Below are 21,623 nucleotides of genomic sequence, written 5' to 3' on the forward strand. Positions count from 1 at the left end.
GGGAATTCAAATGACTTCATCTTGACAAATAGCCTAGTAGGGTTTAAGAAACTCCGACCCACCCAACGTCTATGGCAAGATGAAAAGTTACAAGAGTTATTCTGTTAAGAAAACAGTGACCCCGTAGAGCAAGAGGGGTACTCACACAGGGGTTGCCTCCGTAGGAATGAACGCAGAATGAAGAGTACAAGAAGACAGTTCATTGTTGGACCTGACTAACCCAAAGCCAAGCCAAGAAGTACGTTGGGGCACTTAAAACGTCCCCCGAGTTGTTTGCAGTATGTTTGTCCTTGATGTGGACACACCTGCACTTTAGGAGCGAATACAGGCATTGAACTTTGCACTCAGGACATTGGGCCTCATTCCGAGTACGGCGCTAACCAATGGCGCTATTAACGCCTTGGTTGACGCCGTACCCGGACCGGCAGCGCCTTGGTGGATGGCGGAATCACCGCCCCATTCCAAGTTTGGCGGGGCGGTAATTCCCCATTCACCAAGGCTCTTCCCCATTCCCAAATGAGCCCCCATAGGGCTCAATGGGAATGGGGAAGATGCAAATAACGGCGACCGTTCATTACGGTCACCGTTATTGGCTTGGAGGCCCCTTTGCGCCCTCGACTTTAACACCTGCTCAAAGCAGGCGTTAAGGTCGAGGGCGCAGAGGGAACTCTGAGTATGGCGGTAAGGGATTACCGCCACCGGTCTTGTTACCGGTGGCCGCTATCCCTTACCGCCATACTCGGAATGAGGCCCATTGGATTTGAGTTGCCCTTCATGCTGCCACTGTTGTCATAGAATCTACCTGTTATGAGTTGGCCTCTTTCCAATAATAATCCTCCAACCACATCCCTGTGCGGCCAAAGTAAAGCTGTTAAAGATCATTGTGATTTGTGTGTTCTGTTGTATCCAGCAAGTGACACTTGACATATTAGGAGTTTCAATGCACAACTTTAGAAAGAATGTGCACACAGTAAAGACTACAATCATCAATACTTAATATATTGATTTTTATTGTATTGCAGCATAGAGCTCAGACCTTGCCTCAAATGGCAGAGGAGGGCTTCAGAAAGAAATCGGAAGGTCGCAGAATCAAACAAGTATTATTGTATTTCTTATTGCGGTTTAAGCTGTGCCTCTACAACATACACACTGAAGGCGACAACGTTCTGCCTTTCGGCATCAAACACAGCAGATGCATTTCAAAACTGCAAGCATTTGAGGATACTGCGTCATCATTCTAAGAAAATGAATTGTCTCGATTTTTAGACAAAAAAAGAGAAAACATGTCGAGGTTAATTACAAGTTTGGCAATGTGGTAAAAATGGCAGTAATTCAATTACCCCATTTATTTGACAGTATCGGAATTTCTACAACATTTTACCTGACTGCCAAATGACATATTTGATCTTAAAGTGGAGGACTACTCCCGGCAAGGAACTGGAGGTTGATGGTCCACTTTAATGATAAAAAGTGGTGGATTTGATTTACTGCAGGCAGAATTAGCACCGGCAGCAAATTCACCAAATCCTGAATGGAGTCCTGCAGACTCAAAAAATTGAGATTAACACAGCCATGCTGCTACTCATAATTCGGCAGTAAATCCGCTGGACGGGGAGGTGGTAACTGTAAGTGATTTTGGTTGCATTTGCAAGGAAATCCTGCAGAAATACTGCCAAACCGGAAATGGCATTAAGACTTTCCTAGCCAACAGGAGCTCATGATTAAGACTGCCAGGCGAGGAAGTTGCATGGAGCTGGGAAAAGCATGATTGATCAGATCCGTGGGGGTCAAGTTGGGGGATTTGGTAGAAGAGGTAAGGATCACAAAGGGAACAAAGCTGGCAAGCAACCACGAGACACATTTGGGTTTAGCAAGGACACCCAGTAGAGGAGGTAGACATTGTGCAGTAGTGACAGTTATCGGACATCCTTCCGGATCAGCAAAATATATTCATGAAACACAATGACGCAAGTCATAGCATATCAGAGATATGCAATCCCTTAATTTATTTGTCAGAAAAATGTTTGGCCAGACCAGGTTGAGCTGCGCCTGAGGTTCATGAAAATATATATACATATGGTCTCCTCAATAGATTCATGGTGTGCTGTGTGTACCAGTATGTGGTAGGCTATGCCCCGAGCGATTATTAGCATAATGAAAGAACACGCGGAACGCTCAGTACGGCAAGGACGACCTTTACCAGGCATCCTTCAATTCGTCATTTGAAAGCCTATCCATTTTACAAAACCAGTGGGTGCAACTGCGCTTTTATGCCAAACAATCTTGTGAACTATACTCACACAATATGATCCTGACGAGATTACAGTGGAATCAAGACATACTCTTTTGGGACATGTTCTTAACTTAAAGACTGCTAGGTACTGATGTCCAAATAATCAATTTGAACTGTGTGTTAATACCAGATGTAACAAAACTTACTTGACATTGTAAAGCCTTGAGAAGGACCCAGAAAGGTCGAAACACGTGTTGGCTAGGGCAAGAAGTTGCTCTGTTTATATGTTCTGTTAGATCACAGTGATATTTACAACTTCTGCTGTGGTATCCCCCAATACTCTTAGGATGGCCCTGCAATAATCACAATAGCGGGGTGATTGATGCCAGCGGGGTGATTGATGCCTCTTCCATTAGAATAGAAATGCAACAGAAGAATCAAAAACAATTTCCGGACTAGTATAAAATGCTAAACATCCGGTAACACAGTCCTGATGGTCTCTTTATACCCTTTCGTGACTGTGGCCTAGAGTGTGAGCAGTTAGAATGGGCCGCTCCAAGCTCCCATCACCCAGTTGCATTGACTGCCCAGCACTATAGCATCCGCCATTTCACGGGTCCAGATTCACTGTCACTTGATGCCAACCACACTCACCTATTTGTCTGTGCGTCTAGGGATCCAGGATAGCTCAATGTATTCGGCACTTGGCTTGAAAACATCAAACCCTGGATGGCAGCTAGTTGCCTTCTTTTAAATCAGGGCAAAACTGATGTTCTGGTGTTGGCTGGGTTCATCTACTACCTTTCTGCCTCCTGCATCCTCTTTTCTTCCCCCCAATAGTCAACGCTTGCTTTAAAATTAACCCCATTAAAAATCTTAGGGTCATCGTCAATACCAACCCAAGTCTCATTCCACAAAATGTATACGTAAATAATCCCCCTTCTTCCAACTTTTCCACCTCTGCCCATCCTTAGGAACTTACCAGTGCACCTCAGTGCTAAGGTGTCACGTGCATTGGCTAACCACTGGCCAGATTATGAGAAGGCTGTGCATGAAGGTGTGCCCCAAATACTCATAACCTTATTGCAGAGAGCTCATAATGCTGCCTTTTATCTTTCCTTTGGCCCTAAGAAAAGAGATCACATCACCGCTGCCAGATACTTACTCCATTTTCTGCCAATGGTGGATAGACTATAAATCAAGATTGTGTGTCTTTTACACATAAGATTCTATCAAAACCTTCCCTCATATTTAGAAAATCGAGATTTGCATGCAGTCCTGAAAGAGTCCATCGTTCCTCATCTGACAATCTCTTTTCCATCTGGCTTTTCAGACCAAAAAATTGGTCGCATCCTTTATTACATCTGGAATGCCAAACAAAGGAACATAGTTTTTAGCAGCATGAAAAGCAAAGCGTATAATATTCATTTCTAAAAAGCCCCTCACATCTCACATATTCCAGTAACAGATACACAGGAACAAGGAGGAAAGGAGTAACAGATCACTCAGACAATCTTAAACAGGTTTATTTTGGGACTGCACTAAAGTCCCCTACCTGGTTCAGGGATTAGGGCTGTGGCTCAGGGGGCCGGGTGCTTCCCCGAACCAGTGGCTATTAGATACTGGGAAGGTATGGGGAGGATCACCTGATGAATTGGCCCAGGTCTGAGGCACATGGCAGGGGAGAGTCACATTATCGTGGTACAATCCAAACTCAGGAGTCCAATCCCTTCCCACCTCACTGGCCCATCAAGGCAGGCCAGCCCTCAGACTTCGGACCCTGACCAAGACCTCTGTAACAAAGGGCAGGCTATGGTAGAGCTCCCCCGACCCATCAGAAAGCCTGAAGCTTGTCCCAGCCAGGCCCAAATCCAATGTACGGATAAGAAAATCTTTCCCTTTGAGGCGAACCATCCCTATGTAATTTGATGGAAGTAGTGTGCACAGTGACACTGCTTCCGGTTCAACCGGCCCTTGAAAGGATTTAACTTTCGAGGTCAGCGGAAACCGCGATTAGCACAATGGTTCTGAGGACACTTTGTTTCCAGCCCGTAACTTCCCAAACGCAGTGGAACTAATACAGGAAGAGAAGTTACAACCCCAGTATTCCACAGTGACCAAATGGTACGAAGGAAAACAACATATGCTGGAGAAAAAACGATCATGCTCCCCACTAGCCCATACTACCAATGATTATGAAAATCTACGAAACCTACCAATGGTGTTTTCTCTCTGTAATTCTCATGATACTGGAAACACCACAACCCACAGCCCAGTGGAGCCCTCAGGAAGGGCCAGATAAACAAATCTAAAATCAAAGATGGGCGACAGGGCAGATATAAGCTTGCCCAAACCCAGTGAGCTCAAAGTAGTCCCAGGCGGTACTCTGGGAAGCTAACCAATCCCTGGCTCCATTCAATGAACACGCACAGCCGCAGATGCTTAGAGTAAGGCCCACCCTGTAGGTGGAGAAAACACAACATAAATGTGGGTTGCAGTAGCAGGAGGTTCAACTTTGGAGAAGGCAGACAGCAGCAGGAGAAGCCAAGGCTGGAGAGACAGAAAAGGTTGGAGAGATGATGGCAGTGTAGAGCAGAATAAATTGGTGTTAGCAGGAGATATCCGAGAGGAGTTGGTAACATCAGAGGTGGAGAGTGATCAGAAGTAGGAGGTGGTAGCAGGAGAGACCCAAGAGGAGGTGGTAGCATAAGGGCTGGAGAGTGAGTGGAAGGAGGTGATTATAGCGTAAGAGATCCACAAGGAAGTGGCAACATCAGGGGTGGAGATTGAGCCAAAGGAGGTGGTGGTAGCAGGAGAGACCCAGGAGGAGGTGGGGACATCATGAGTGGAGAGTAAGTGGCAGGAAGTGGTTGTAGTTGGGGAGATGTAGTGGTTACTCATTAGGCATGAGGCCCAGTATGTTTTTATGATATGGTTCCGATGGCTCAGATGCTGCTTTCACTCACTTGTGAGGAGCCGCCAAAGCAGCCCATGCTGACACCAGCACAGAACACTCTGGTTGTGATGAAGCTGTTGCTGATGACCCCAGCGCTGATGGCTGCAGCGTAGTGCGACCACATTCACAGATGAATCCGCATGAACTGAAGATGTCCTTGAAACAGCGATTCCCAGAGTCCAAGCCGTACTCATGTCGTGCTAGTTTGGGACATCTGACCATCTGCAATATCTTCACTAGCAGCAGCAGGAAAAGGCCAGCACAAAGGTGCCCGGTCACAAATATCCAGCATTTACAAGAAGAGTGCCCCGACAGATTTGTTCAGGAGGTCCTGGGACCCCCCTTTTGCTCCTCTGCACCTCTGCTTGGCTCTGCTAGGCTCTGCTGACTCTGTAAGGCTCTGCAAGGCTCTGCTGGGCTCTAGACACTCAGAAAAATACTCAGACAGCATACCATGAGACGGAGACAGGCTTGTTCAAGGACATGAGGTTTATTCACACCAGACTTACACACACACGGCATCATTGTCAAGTGCAAGAACTCAGCCCCCGTGCTGAAGACGGAGCTGTTTAAATACGAATTCTGAGAGTGAAACCCAGCCCCAACCTTTTTTTAATACACTTTAAGCAAAACTTTCCATTTCACATTAATCTCACACCTGGCGATTAGTCATTCTATGCTTTAACCTTCAATTTAAGATACATTTTGGCACTTGCCACTGGATTTCCCGGTCAGGCGACCCTTATTTGGTCATGCAACTGCGGCCTTTGCTAAAAAACCCAGACACGGTATCATTAGCTGTCTCGTCCCATGCTGCTTATCTGATACCGCAGGGAAAATTGGCAAGATTAGGGCTCTGTGGCCTTGAAACATTTCGTACAAAAGGCTGACTTATTTCAACAATGTTTGCACAGATGAGCTTCATTAAATACCTTCTATTTGTCATTGAAGGCAAGGTTTTGGAATTAAAGGGGGGGTTAGTATACAAAATAATGAATTATTTTATGTCTGGTCATATTTAAACACTTGGACATTTTCTACCTGATTTTTTTATAGTACAGTTCCATATCCTGCCCTTCTCAATACATCATTCATGATTTAAAGCATTTAACACATTTATGATTTTATAAACGCAACACAATTTAAAGCACTAACGTTTGTTAAGGACTATTTGAAGACCTAGATCACCCCACACGGATGTCTATGCCTAGTTTAAGTGGAGGGGGGCTGCCCCCCACTGCATTCAGGTGTCAGTACCTCCTCTTCAGTCCCCCATCTTCAAAGTTCTTAGTTGTCAAACAATTACTTTCAACCATACTCATGTCCACCCTCCTTGATACTTATCCAAAAAATATTCTATCACAATCCTACAATTGTCACTACTAACACATTACCCTCCTTAAAACAAAAACATGTGTGTCTCTAAACTTGTTTTATCTTCTTTTATCTGAACCCCACCTCCATTTCTCAATTCACATTAAACTAACTATATGGTTCAGAAAATGTATAGCCGTTATGCCTTTTAGGAGAGATAGCCATTAACTTGAGGCCACCCAAGAGTCCCATCAAACACTTATAGCCATATTGCGGCTTATCATCCACATTATTTCCTGCTACTCCCCACTCAAGACATCATATTTGCTTCCATCATGCTTATCCACGCATTTGTTCACACGTGTGAGAGTCAATTTTTATTCTCTTGCTGTTGATAAATCTTCCACCCGACTCATCTCTGTTTGGCATCTGTTGACCGTCTGTGTCCTGTCGTCTATGTCCTTTCTTTTGAGCTGTTTTGCAGCCAGTCTCCCAGGCCTTTTTGATGCTTAGGCCAGGAGTCCATTCTTTTTTTTTCTTTTTCACAAAAAGTTCAATGTTCACGCCATTGACATTAAGCATGGAACACTTGCATTTGCACCGGAGACACAAGAATGGGGGAGTTTCTGCAGGTTTTAGCAAATGTGGCTGGATTTTGGGCACTGGATGGGTTCCTATATGACCTCGCTCAGCTTCCGGCCAACTTTTCCTGCCCCATATAGGTCCTTCAAGGTGTACCTGTAATATAAAAGCTGAATGATTTTCTTTTGTAAAATAAACATGTCTCTTTTATTAGTAAATGTTCTACCAACCCTTCCCTTTAAAAAAAAAAAAACATTTGGTTACATATTCTAGCAATCTGACCCTACCTCCTAAACACACTACAGTTTATCATGTCTTTTGAACTTCCCTGCCTCCTAGAAAAACTATTTTTTTCTTTTTTTCATTTTTCATTTAAAACATTTTATGGGTCATTCCCGCCTCCTAGACAAGCTACACCCACATCATTTACTGTGTGTCAGTCTGCTGGAACCTGGTTTGTGAAAACATTAAGTCCTTCATGGGACACATTTTTCTCCTGAGGGTGACACATTCAACCCTAAGGAAATAAAAATAACAATTAAAGACAGAAATCTTCTTCTTTTCTTGTCTTCTAGGCACATCCATAGTAGATGAAGATGTTCTTGGGATCCCCGTTGTCTGTAGGAAATCAAACCAGAGACAAAAGTCATTCGAGGACTGGCAAGGGGTTCAAGTTTTCTTCCTAACTTAAACCCCTTCCTCCTTTTCCTGCAAACAAAAATGCTTTCTGGATCATTGGTTATGCTTTTCAGCCCATTTACCTCACAGGCCCTCCATTATTTGTTGGTGCACATACAAACTACTTCTCAAAAACCTCATATAATACTCAATGTTTAGGCTTGGTTCTTTATTTCAGCTTAGCTGCATGTACTTCCAGGTTAGCTGCATGTTCTTCCAGGTTAGCTACACGTGCTTGCCGGTCAGCTGTAAATACTTGCTCCTTAGCAGTAATTCTTGCTGCTTTCCACTTCTTCATACTTTTCCCGTTTGTGTCTTACCATGGTCTTTCCTTCTTGTGCTTTACTTTCATCCTGTTGAGACAAACAGAGGCGTTTTTTTTCTGCACACCGTCCCTGCCTAACTTAATCTAGTGTACACCTGCTTTTCGAGACTATGGTACCAATTCTTACTATGTGCCTCAATTTTTTATCGTACACAACAGTGTTTGCCTATTCTAAATAATTGTATACCCCTGTCAAATCAACCTTCTTTGGCATTATGAACACAAAAACAATTACTCACTGTCAAACTGGATATTAAATTGTGCCTCCTATTGTAACGATTGTATGTATATTGGCCTACGCCAAGTTGCTTAAAACTATACGCGAATAACTCTCTACGGCAAGGTCTTGACCTTAGAAATTGATGTAAGCCGCCATCTTGAATCAAACCACCATTTTAGGTTCTCTTGCTGTGTAAAAGTCACCATTTACATCAAAATGGTGGACGATGCCATTCCGAACAGAATCTGGTCGACATGACCTCCGTACAGCTAATGTATAACTTGCCTGCAAGCCACTTGTTAGGGTCGTGAACTGAGACCTTGTCCTTCTGTTAACCTGCATGTAAATGGATTACCTGTATCAACGGAACTGATCTATGCGCATACTGATGTATGTATTAGAAGATTGACCTGGTAGAGACCTTAGACCAGTTAACATTCATGGAATGGTTAACCCGCGAAGGGGTTGGACAAAAGGCTGGAGAAATGTATAAAAGCCTGAATGTCCCAATGTACAGTCTCTCACTGAATACATCAAACCCCGTTGAAGTTCGTCGTGTTGTACTGAGGGCCGATAGCTCTCTGACCTGTCATTGACTTTGTCATTGCTTGACCTTAAAATAAAGTACTTTGTATGTTCCTTTGTAACCAGTGTTTGGTGTGTTTCCTTTGGGTTTCCCGGCCTCATATTATTTTCCTCTTTTCACAGTTGGCGCCCGAACAGGGACCCTCAAGATTGATGCCAGACCATTGAAGGTTGACGCATGCTATCGGACCGGGATCGGACGGTGTGATACTACGGGCCCGACTGAACGAGACGCGACACCTCTACAGCGCTGCACGATCCGATCCTTGGACGATAGCCGTGCGGTCTGAGACGGCATCTTGACGAGGGTCCACTTTTGAGACGGGCAGATTTGCCGAAATCACCAAACACAAGGTAAAATTTGTTAGGTAAGTTATTTGATAAACCGTACGGTCCTCCTTAGGTTTCGTCAGGTGAGTCATGACCCGACTCTTAATTTAACCCTGACAATTTGAATTTGGCGCATTGTATCTGCAGACACAATTATTGACCAGGTAACACCAAGTTTTTGGGAAATTGTCTAGCTGCTTTAGGGCATTACTCCGTAGCGATCGACAATCTTTGGAATTTAGCCGCCCGGCACCACAGGAGGGGTCACCGGCGTTTACTATGTATTGTAAACATGGCATTGGAAGTGTAGTATTTAATGATATTTGGCACAGACAAACCAGACATGCCTCCGAACTTCAGTGGCCAATCAATGGTAGTTTTGAGATCCCTCGTATTGAATACTTAGAGTCGGTCTTGTTAAAGAAAAAGGCCAGACCCGCAGCATTTGATGTTCTACAGAATTGGAAAAAAGAAGCGTTGCAGCAGCTTAAGACTAGGGAAAAACATGCGCGCCGTCATAAAACGAACGCTGAAAAGGCATTGTTATATGATCAGGACATACAGTCTGAGTCAGTTAAGCATATGGATAGGGCTTTCTCACTCGGTATTCAGAAAATCTATCCTTCTAAAGACCTTCATGTTTCTGACGAGTTTCTCGATAAATTGTTAAATGAGCGAAGGCCTGGTGCCTCTGCACCACCTCCGTATGATCCTCTTCCTGTTGCTTTGCCTCTTCCTGCTGTTATTCCTGCTCTCCCTGCTCAACCTGTTGCTCCTACTATTCCGGCTGTTGTTCCTCCGCCTGCTCTACTACCTCTTCCCATTGCACCAGTAATAACACCTCCATTGAATCTGCCTGCACCTCCACTCCCGAGTGTTTCTGTACCGACTATAGTTGATCGGGGTGCGAGGACGAAGGTTGTTACTCGTAATACTGTCCCTACAGATAAAAAGAGGGATTTGTTTGCATGGGCTAAGCATTGTATGGAGAGAGATGATCGAGCTAATGTTTTTGCCACACTGTCTAATATGGATAATTTCCTGAGAAAAATGTTTTTATTGAAGGTTTAGGGATTCATTTATGCCTAATGTGGGGTAAATTAAATAATGTGGATCTCCCACAGGGGCTGAGGGATCTGAATACTTTAGCACTATCAAGAGATACTGTGGAGAAAGTACATGAGGATGTCGAGAGGTTGTTTGAGTATAGGAGAGATTTGGAGAAGTTACGGAATGAGGATGACGAAGAGGAGAGTATGTATGTACAGAAACGATTTCTTCTGTGTCGTAAATGGGCATCTGAGGAAGCACAAATTTGTACAAAAGATGCGATTAGATGGATTTCGGATGTATCGATAACTCCGGTTGAGGTATATGACACATATAGTCAATATACGCTGCAGAGGAAGGTGATTCATGTAATGGTAGAGTACCTGCAGGATGAATGTGTGAGGAAGAAGGTTAGTTGTCCCACAGAGTTACTGGGTATTTATAAGAGAGCTTTTTCACTTGACACTTCTTCGACTGCTTTAGCGCTCGACTTAGCTCTGTTGCTTAGTAAGTTTTCGGAGTTGCCTATATCTCAGTTGCCTATGACAGAGGTACCTCCGACATTTGTCCCAAAAGTTGAGATTGCCGCTAATGTTGCAGCAGGTATAGCTGCTGTGGACATTCCTGCCCATTATGTATCACAGTTTGTTCACGTCCCGTTTTCGCGACAGGAAGTGAACACTATTAGGCAATCTATTCCCGACATTAGGAAAAATCCGACAGGATTCTATAAAGAGATAGAGTCCATCTTGCAATCCTCAGTGTTCACCCTAGGCGATATTGACTTGTTATTCCCTGTACTCCTGCCCGTAGATTTGTGGAAGCAGGTTAGAACAATAGATGATGCACCTGGGTTGGGAGATACGTGGGCTAATATAACTAGGCTTAACGGGGAAAGGCCACCTGGTGAGAGACCGCCTCAGGTGATACTCACTTTGCCTGACAGAATCATTGCGAAATTAAAAACTATAATTCCCGAAAAAAGAATTATTTGGGACAAGCTTACGGCCTGTGTCCAAGGAAAATCTGAGGGTGCCACCGAGTTCTTTAATCGGTTCGAACAAGTATTCTCGGACTTCAGTGGACAGGATTTAGGCACAGAATCTGGGAAAAGGTTATTTGTGGACAAATTTGTGCGTGGACTGCTGCCTGATATCCAGTCACAGATTATGTCTTCCGAGAGCGCTTGGCAGGCAAAATCCCAATCAGAAGTACTGCAGATGGCTCAGTACTACGAGAACCGTGTCAATAATGAAAAAGATAGAGTAGAAAAGAGAAAAGGAGACTTAAAGACTAAAGTATTGTTACAACAAATTGTTAGAGGCCCCACAGGGGGTAGTTCGCAGATTAGAGGTCAGTATGTTCCACAAGGGAATGTGCCCTTGGGTTCTGTGAACATTAACCAGTGTGCCTATTGTCGCCAAGGGGGTCATTGCCGTGCACAATGCCCCGTCCTTCGACAGAGGTCGAATAACACATTTGGGAGTATGGGTAGACGACCCAGAGGTCGCCCCGGGGTGGGGGACCCTGGTAGAGGTCAGTTTTCACAGGATCCTCAGCAACCTTTTTCACAGGACAATCAGACTTCGAGTGTGGATACTAGAAACATATTCGATCACCCTTCTGCTGCTTACCTCTCTGAGGAGCTTCCTTCTGATGATATTCTGTTTCGTTAGGATTGCCCGAAGCAGGGTTTGGAACCTACACCTATTCCCGTTAGTCAGAAAGGTCCCTACATTGAAATGGTAGTGGAAAATAGGAAACATCAGTTCCTGATAGACACTGGAGCACAGAAGTGCTCCATTGATCATTCTGGGGTTCCAAACATTCCACTGTCAGGGCAAACCAATGTCTCCATAGGGTTTTCTGGCACACCAGTCATTTGTCCGGTTTCTTCGCCGGTACCTATTTCTTTGTGTCCCTTTACGGACCATTGTCCCTTTCTTTTGACTTCGAATTGTGGAGAGAATTTGTTGGGGTTGAATCTGTTGAAGGAATTAAATGCGGTAATACATTGTTCATCTGATGGAGTGTGTTTGACGATTTCACCACAGCAGTTTTCTGTTTCACAGTTTTTGACTAGACCTTTGCCACCAGAATTCAGTAATGTTCCGGAGTGTTTGTGGGCAGCTGACGACTATGATGTCGGTGTTCTACAGATTGAGCTTGTTAGAATAGCCTTAAAACATAGTATTAAGCTGCCACGTATTCCGCAGTATAAGATCTCGGTTGAAGGTGAGCAACCTTGAAGAGCATTGTTTCCGATTTTGTGCATCGTGGGGTGATTGAGGAGATTACAGGAAGTTTGTGCAATAGTCTGATCCTACCCATGTACAAAAAAGGCGATAATGCTTTTCTGTTTCGTTTTATAATTGATTTGCGTGCCATCAATAGAGTTGTCGCTCCACAATTTCCAATTGTGCCTGATGTGACGACGATATTAACTATGATTCCAGCTACGGCTACTTACTTTAGTGTTGTGGACCTCAAGAATGCTTTCTTCAGTATTCCTATACACAAGGACCGTAGATATTTGTTAGCGGTCACCTTAGGGGGACGCTCATTCACATTTACTCGTGCACCTCAAGGTTACACCGAGAGTCCTAGCATTTACAGTAGGGCCTTGAAAGAACATCTTGATACTCTTGAATTACCCCCTACTTGTACGCTGCTTCAGTACGTTAATGACTTGCTTTTAGCAGCAGATTCTGAGAGCTCTTGTAAAGAGGGCACTGTATTGTTGCTCATCCATCTAGCTAAGCATGGTCACAAAGCTTTGCTTAAAAAGTTTCAATATTGTTGCCAGGAGGTCGCCTATTTAGGCTACCCCCTGTCAAAGGAGGGAAGAAGATTGACACCTGAAAGAATAAAACACAATTCTGGCATGTCTGTCCCAAGTACACAGAAGGAAGTCAGAGCCTTAATAGGTATGGCTTCTTACTGTAGGTTATGGATCCTGAACTTTTCACTAGTGATAAAACCGATGTTGGCTTTGACAAAGAAGGGCATTTCTTCGCCATTGCTATGGAAATCGGAACATCAACAATCACTTGAGCTTCTCAAGACTGCATTATGCTCTGCACCGGTTTTGGGTACACCAAATTACAACAAGGCCTTTGTGTTGTTTGTGCATGAATGTGATGGATGTGCTTTGGCTGTATTAACGCAGGAACATAGAGGGAAGAATAGGCCGTGCGGTTACTACTCTTCCGCCCTTGATCCTGTCGCATGCGCTTTGCCAAGATGTTTGCGAGCTATCGCTGCTGCTGCCGTGTCTGTAAAACAGAGTGAGGGAATGGTCCTAAGCCATGATCTAACCCTGATGGTGCCTCACTCTGTAGATGTTCTATTGAACAAAACTCAAACGCAACACCTCACTTCCGCACGATTGACGAGATATGAATTAATTTGATTTGCTCCCCACATACAAATTAGGAGGTGTTGTGTTCTTAATCCGGCTGAACTCCTACCTTTCCCGCAAAATACTGTTTGCGGTGATGATGAGTCACATGACTGCCTGTATACTACTGAACAAGAAACAAAGGGCAGAATTGATCTTAAGGACACTCCTTTGGATAATGCGCAAGGGGAGCTATTTTGTGATGGCTCCTGTTTCAAACTTCCGGATGGTACATCCACAGCTGCTTATGCAGTCACTACATTGAACACGGTTGTAGAGACCAAGCAAATTACACATAACTCCGCGCAGGCCGCAGAGATTATAGCATTAACCCGAGCTTGTGAGCTTTCCGAAGGGCTAACAGTGAATATATATACTGACAGTCAGTATGCTTTTGGGGTGGCTCACAACTTTGGGAGACTTTGGTCAGAGAGAGGGTTTCTAACTTCACATGGGACCAAGATTCAGCATGGCCCCCTGATAGTACAATTGCTTTCGGCGCTCGCACTCCCTAGTCAGTTAGCGATCATGAAATGCGCAGCGCATCGCAAGATCACAGACGATGTAGGAAAAGGGAATGCTTTCGCTGATCAGATAGCCAGACAAACTGCCACAGATCTTCACACAGAAATGTATGTTCTAAGAGAAACTAGGGATGTCTATGTAATAGACAAGGATATTGGGTCTGTGCGGGACATCCAAGCTGATGCCACAATGGAAGAATCCAAGAAATGGGCTGCAGGCTTGGGGAAATTAGATGATGACGGGTGTTGGGTGGACACAGTTGAAGGGAAATGGTTACTTCCTAAAGCCTACATAGTCATGATGGTCACCATGGCGCACGGTCCCACACATGTGTGTGCCCAACAGATTACGAAAATGTTAGAGAAAGTCTGGGTAAATGATAAGATTTAGAAAATTGCTCAGCATTATGTCCAAAATTGCATGATTTGCCTACAGCACAATGTGGGGAAAGGGACGGTAACTCCAAGGGGTAGCTTTGGGCCTCCTTCTGTCCCGTTTGAAGTGATTCATTTTGATTTTATTGAGATGGAGCGGTGTAATAGTTTAAAATATGTCCTTGTGGTCATTTGTGCCTTCAGTAAATGGGTTGAGGCTTTCCCTGTCAAAGATGCTACAGCCATGACCACTGCAAAAATTATGATAAAGGAGTACTTCCCGCCGTTTGGGTTGCCAAGAGTCATCTGGTCGGACAATGGTCCACATTTTGTTGCTGCTGTAATTTTACAGATATGTATGGCACTACATATTGATAAGCGATTTCATTCGGCTAGACATCCTCAAAGTGCCGGGTTGGTAGAGAGGCATAACGGTATCCTAAAGAACAAACTCGCCAAGACGTGTGCCGGTACCAAACTAAAATGGCCGGACGCCTTACCGATCGTGTTATTAGCCATGCGCACTACCCCTCAAACTAAGACTGGGCTCTCTTCGTTTGAGGTGGTGATGGGGAGACCTGCCAATATTTGGGGTCTTCCAAAACCTAAAGCACTGAGAAATGTTGAGAATGTATTGCTTTCAGACTACTGGAACCAGTTGACTAAAAATCTGTATTTCATTTATCATCAGGTACGATCAGCTATACCTGTACGATATGAGGGCCCAGGACACAACATCCGGTCTGGAAACTGGGTCCTGGTGAGAGCATACGAGCGGCCTTCTTGCCTCGTGCCTCGCTGGCGAGGACCATTCCAGGTCTTGTTGGTCACCCAAACGGCAGTGCCGGTGGCTGGAAAGAAGAACTGGATACATGCGACCCATGTCAAGAAACTTCCTCACCCAACGCCGCAAGATACAGAAGAAACAGAACCCCTCGCTAATGCTGCAATCGATGATCCTGAAGCAGCAAATAGCACTGTGAGTGAGTCGGAGAATCTCTCTGAGCCCGTGGGGCTTGGGGAACCGTCTATATTGTCTCCACACTCTTTGGAAAAGTCATTTCCGGAAACCATTGCTTCGAATTCTGCAACTTCCGTTGCCTCTGATACGTTGCTTCCCTCAGGGAGTGACGTTACCTTATTTCCGGATCAAACAGTACCGGGAACCACCAGATATAATCTTCAACGGAGAAAATAGACCTACAGCACGGTTCGACTGTGCATTCAAAAGAAGGAAAGGATCATCAAGGGCTTGCTTTTGCCCAAATTTGAGGAAGGGGGTTCTGACGGCTAGGGTTGGGGAAGTACTAAGAAGCCGCGCAACCGGGGGGTAGCCAGCAATAAACATTGGGGTTTCCATCCGAAGACTACGATGCCTGCTACCGCTACTGCCCGTATTGGACTTGTAAATAAGGGGGTGACCAACTTGGACAATGAACAATGTGCCTGGGCCCCGAAAACGTATTGCTGTGTTTTGATGATAATAATTGGGGTTTTTATAGTAACTGCTTTAGGATTCTGGTACGTCGAGGAGATTTATCCTCTAGAGCCTCTTTTGCGAACTGAAATTGCACCTACTATTTTTACTCCTTTTGTACACCTGCATACTCTGTCACCTAGGGACTCTCAGCATAGACAGAAGTATCACAATAATACTATGATGCTGATTATGAATTCGACACATGCCATTTTTAACAAAACCAATTGTTGGGTCTGTTCACATTTACTGCAACATGGGGCTAGGTTGGTATGTTCATCCCTTACCTTTGACGACTGCTTGTTATGCCTCTCTTAGAGCACTGTTCTTTGGCCGATGGAATGATAGCATCTCGGGGAACTTTGATGGAACTATTTTGAATAATTTTGAGAAACGTGTTCTGACCCCCCTGGGATGCTCGCTTTTCGCAAATAGGAGCAAACTCAACGTTGCTTCAATTAGGCCTTCTGATAGACTATCCCGTCCTTTCCAATCTTTAGTTTCCTTTAAAATGGCTCCGATAGGCAATAAGGATGCCGTGCCTCCTTCTTACTCTGTTAACCATAGCCCTGATTCAGTTTCTTTCTGCATACAGAGGAATGGTACCCGGTCAGTGGGAGATTTTAAGGGCTGTGCCAACGTTGCAAATTTGACTGGGGAAAACAGACCTTTGTATGTAGGCAAACCTGTCTATTTCGTTTGCGGTAATGTAGCATTTCCATGGTTGCCCAGAGATTGGCAGGGAACCTGCTATTTAGGGATCCTGTTACCTGGGGTATTCATAGCAAGTACTTTGGAAGTTTCAAAGGCTCGTCCACGACGGGACGAGAATGGTGATACCCCCGCACAAGTGATGGGAGATATAGCAAAATCAGTTGTGCCATTTTGGGGGCAGATAGCAAATTCCGAAAACAACAGGAGACTAGCGAGAGTACTGGAGAGAACCATCAACCGGACCACAGATGTACTCTATAACATGACATTAGAGCAGAAAGCGATAAGATTAGTAGCACTCCAGAACCGGATGGCATTAGATGTCATTCTGGCTGAATGTGGTGGAGTATGTAAATTAGTGGGGTCCACTTGCTGTGTTTTTGTACCAGACTCCTCCCCAACCATTTTCAAAGCAATTCAGAATCTGCACGTCCTTAGCTCAGAAGTGCATGTTCCCGAGGGGAACTGGAATCTTAGTGCTTGGTTTTAGGATTTCTTGCGATCTTGGAGTTGGAAGGTACTTTCAGTTTTGTTGATCATTTTGGGAGTTCTGCTATTCCTTTGTTGTTGTATCCAATGTCTGCCTAGTATATGTTCGATGCTAGGGGGATGTTGTGCTCAGGCGATAGGTATGATAGGACACAAAGTATATGCCCTGGATAAAACTTCCAAGGAGTATGTGTTAAAAGAGATCTTAGTGAATGACCTGATGGCCATAGATATCTCTGACGGCGATTCAGGGTATATGGACGATGACGTATGGAGTTACTTGCAAGGAGATCAGAACTAGTCTCAGCACTTGGCATAGGCCAAAAGGAGGGTTTGTCAAACTGGATATTAAATTGTGCCTCCTATTGTAATGATTGTATGTATATTGGCCTACGCCAAATTGCTTAAAACTATACGCGAATAACTCTCTACGGCAAGGTCTTGGCCTTAGAAATTGATGTAAGCCGCCATCTTGAATCAAACCGGCATTTTAGGTTCTCTTGCTGTGTAAAAGTCACCCTGTACATCAAAATGGTGGACGATGCCATTCCGAACAGAATCTGGTCGACATGACCTCCGTACAGCTAATGTATAACTTGCCCGCAAGCCACTTGTTAGGGTCGTGAACTGAGACCTTGTCCTTCTGTTGACCTGCATGTAAATGGATTACCTGTATCAACGGAACTGATCTATGCGCATACTGATGTATGTATTAGAAGATTGACCTGGCAGAGACCCTAGACCAGTAATACATTCATGGAATGGTTAACCCGCGAAGGGGTTGGACAAAAGGCTGGAGAAATGTATAAAAGCCTGAATGTCCCCATGTACAGTCTCTCACTGAATACATCGAACCCCGTTGAAGTTCGTTGTGTTGTACTGAGGGCCGATAGCTATCTGACCTGTCATTGACTTTGTCATTGCTTGACCTTAAAATAAAGTACTTTGTATGTTCCTTTGTAACCAGTGTTTGGTGTGTCTCCTTTGGGTTTCCCGGCCTCATATTATTTTCCTCTTTTCACACCACCTTCAATTTGACTTCTGTTTTCTGCGGTTGTCTGAAATGGCCATGCTGTCATATATTTTCTACTCTTTCCACAGCTGATTGCACCTGTACTCCGAGACCCCCGGCTGGCCCATGGAGCAGAGGTTTGCTGAGAAGTACTTTAAAACGAGATAGCTGCACCCTTGAGATGGATGGGGGTGCAGATTTATTACGCCACCACCAATCAATAAGGACAACTCAATGGTTTGCCAAAGGGAGTCAGTTTAATGACAGGTACAAAAAACGTGGAGTCATGGATATCAGCAGTGAGGCGATCGCCGGTCTCACTTTAACTCCAACGAACTTCATACAAGCTGTAACATATATAATCAAAACTCATCATAACTGATGTGTAACACTCAAAAGTTAACATGCAATTCTATTGGTTAGGAAAACATAACTTTAATGTATGTGCTATATCTGTATATGATAACGGAGTGAGGGGATTGGGTAAACACTGTCAGGTGGGCGTCTAAGCCCTTCCTTCAAAATGACTACTGTGGATGTCACTAAAAGTATGACGTCTCATTGGTTCTACTAACTATTTGACCCTAGATTATTCGGTCCTTTATGATTGGGTTGGCACCAACCCTATGCATACTTTTCCACTTCGCTTAGCAGCACGCAGAATGGTCGGCCAGATGCGGGGTGCCCCTTAGTTACCCGTGCTTTCTCCAATTATGGTTACAATCAATCATCACTTTAGTAGCCATGTGTCAATTATTTCACTGTGGTTGGCCTCGAAACTGCATCTTCTGCCTGGAAAAGGTCTGATATCTCTGCTTGGGCGGATGCCAAGCGTACGTGTGAACCCTCGCTTCTTCTTGCTCGGCTGGACACGTGATTCCTACACAGTGAATTTATCTCTTTCCACTCAATTTGTGTATTTGATTCTTATTTCCTCTGCCACCTGGCTTCGCCTTCTTATCTGGACCTTTCAGAGACAGGATATTCTGTTCTTAGTTTCAATTAAATGTAGCTACTGTGCGCCTCGTCTATTGGTATGACCTTGGCTTCCTTGGCACGAGTTGCCTCTCCCGAGTTTCGTTTCAGCCGTCTCTTCTTGTTTTGCTAAATATGAATCTCTGCACCTGGGTTGATTCTGCTTTGTTTGCAAAGTGGAATATACTAATACTAAAGTACTTCGTTTGAGGTACATTTATGTATAATGGCGCTTGCTGCACTACTCTTCTACTTAGCACAGCAAGCCGCGCTGTTTTCTGAGCTTTCTTGCGGTTCCAAGTATATTTACAGGTGTAAACTGGTCGACTGTGTTCATTTTGCTTACAGCTTAATTCTCGTGCATTTGGACATCATTCTTTTGTTTAGGTTCATGATATCCTTGCTCATGGCGTTTGGTCTCTTTGTGTCATTCTCAGGTCGTCATTTCTTCTATCTGTGAGTCTGTCCGGGTCCTCGTGACGTCACCATTCGTCTTCCATTAAGACATTTTTGGTTTCTTCTGGGACAGCACTTAGGCAATCTTCATTTCGTTTCATTTGCTGGTAGGGTTTTCTTAATGGATACCTTACTGTCCATGGTTTTCTGGGTATCGGTACTTCAATAGGTGCTGCTCTTCTGATAGGCACGGGGCAGAGCCCTACTGCTGCTCTCTGCTGGTGTATCTGCTCATCATATGTCACATATTTTGGTATGAACATTCCTGGTACTTCAAAATCGGCGACTGGAGTGCAGATTTTATTTGGAACCTCCTCTACACTCCCCCTCTGGGCGATTCATCAACCACTTTCACCTCGGTCTTTGGATTCATCTTGCTCGGTTCTTCTGTATTTATCTTCACTCCATCATCTGGGTTCATTCCTTCTTCATCCTCTCGATCTGTACATGATGGTTTGAAGAAGTGTCTCTTTGGAGTCCATATTTTCATTACTCCTTTCAGGCTTCCTGCTGTCCTCACATATTCATCTTTATTCCATGTCATTAGTTGACATTGTCCATTTGGGCTGCAGTAAACCCATCTTCCCACATAATTTCTGTGCTTCCTGGGATAGAGAAACATTGTTCCTTCTGGTGCGTGAATGCTGGTCTTCACAAAGTCTCTTATTTCTTCATCAGTTAGGTCTTTGGGCTTCCATCCTGGCTTGACATCAATCATGATCTTCATCCCTATGGCTTTCTACGCAGTCTTCTGGCACTGAGAGATTATTATCTTGATAACACAAAATCCTAGTAATATCATCACTAGCAGGGCTCCCAAGAACTTGAATGCATCTGCCATCCATTGTGGGACCCATGAAAACAGAGATCCAAACCAGCTGTCAAAATCGACTTCGTCAGCTTCATCGATCATCTAGTTCTGCAGGTTTGTCGGCATACTTATAGCTTCTGTCAAAGTTCCATTTTCCTCTTCGTGAGAAGGTATAAATGTGCAACATGATTCTCAGATTTTTGCACAAACTCCTCCATCCATAGCTGTGATCATGTCAAGGACATATCTGTTCTGGAGAGTCATCAGTCGGATGGCTCTTAACTCTTCCTTAATCGCATTAAATCCTTTTATGGTCGTGTTGATGGTCTGCAGCAACTCCCATCTGGTTATCTGCAACCATTTAGTATTTGCTCCAACTTGGATTCTTGGCACGAAGATCATTGTGAACACTGATGAGGTGAGGCTGAACAGCCTGTGTTCATATGGGATTGCATGAAAGGCTTCTTCTGATTTAGCAGAGAAGTAATTCTCTCTCTTCATTCGAGTTAGCAGTTCCAAAGATCTCCTCTTCCTCAGGTGAGCATCTGCTTCCGGGAAACTGTCAATATCAGGTCACTTTTCGCGATCACTAATGCTGGAACGTGGACATTCACTATTGTGCATATACCTCCCCAGTCTCTTGGCAGTCTGATGTATGCTTTGGATCCACGTGCCCAATAATAATCAATAATTACTGCGGTTCCATGAACCATTCCTGGACCGTCAAAAACTCGTCCACAGTTCCAATTCTCTCCGATCTTTCTTGTGCCGTTATTTCTGAAACATAGTTTTGGGCTTTCCAGTGGCACTATCTGCAAGAGTCCTCCTCTGTCTTCGACTCATGTCAGTAGTTTTGCAAGCCTTGGCCATAATGGCTTGCATAGCCTTTGTGAATTTTCAATTGCTTCTTTGCAGGGTCCGTGGACCTTCCATGCTCTGCATATCACTACTCCTTTCTCCCATCCGTCCGGTGAAAGCACTGTTCCCCAAATCTGCATTTGGCCTCTGTTCTTCCAACTTCGAGCCTCTTCTGGAGTTTTTCCTTGGACATTTAGTTTCGGGTTCACTTCCCATCTTATTTCTGCTACTTTAACTCCAGGCTTCTGGTACCTGATTA

Source organism: Ambystoma mexicanum, chromosome 3p (assembly GCF_040938575.1).
Source record: "Ambystoma mexicanum isolate Mex_15411 chromosome 3p, UKY_AmexF1_1, whole genome shotgun sequence".
Taxonomy (NCBI): Eukaryota; Metazoa; Chordata; class Amphibia; order Caudata; family Ambystomatidae; genus Ambystoma; species Ambystoma mexicanum.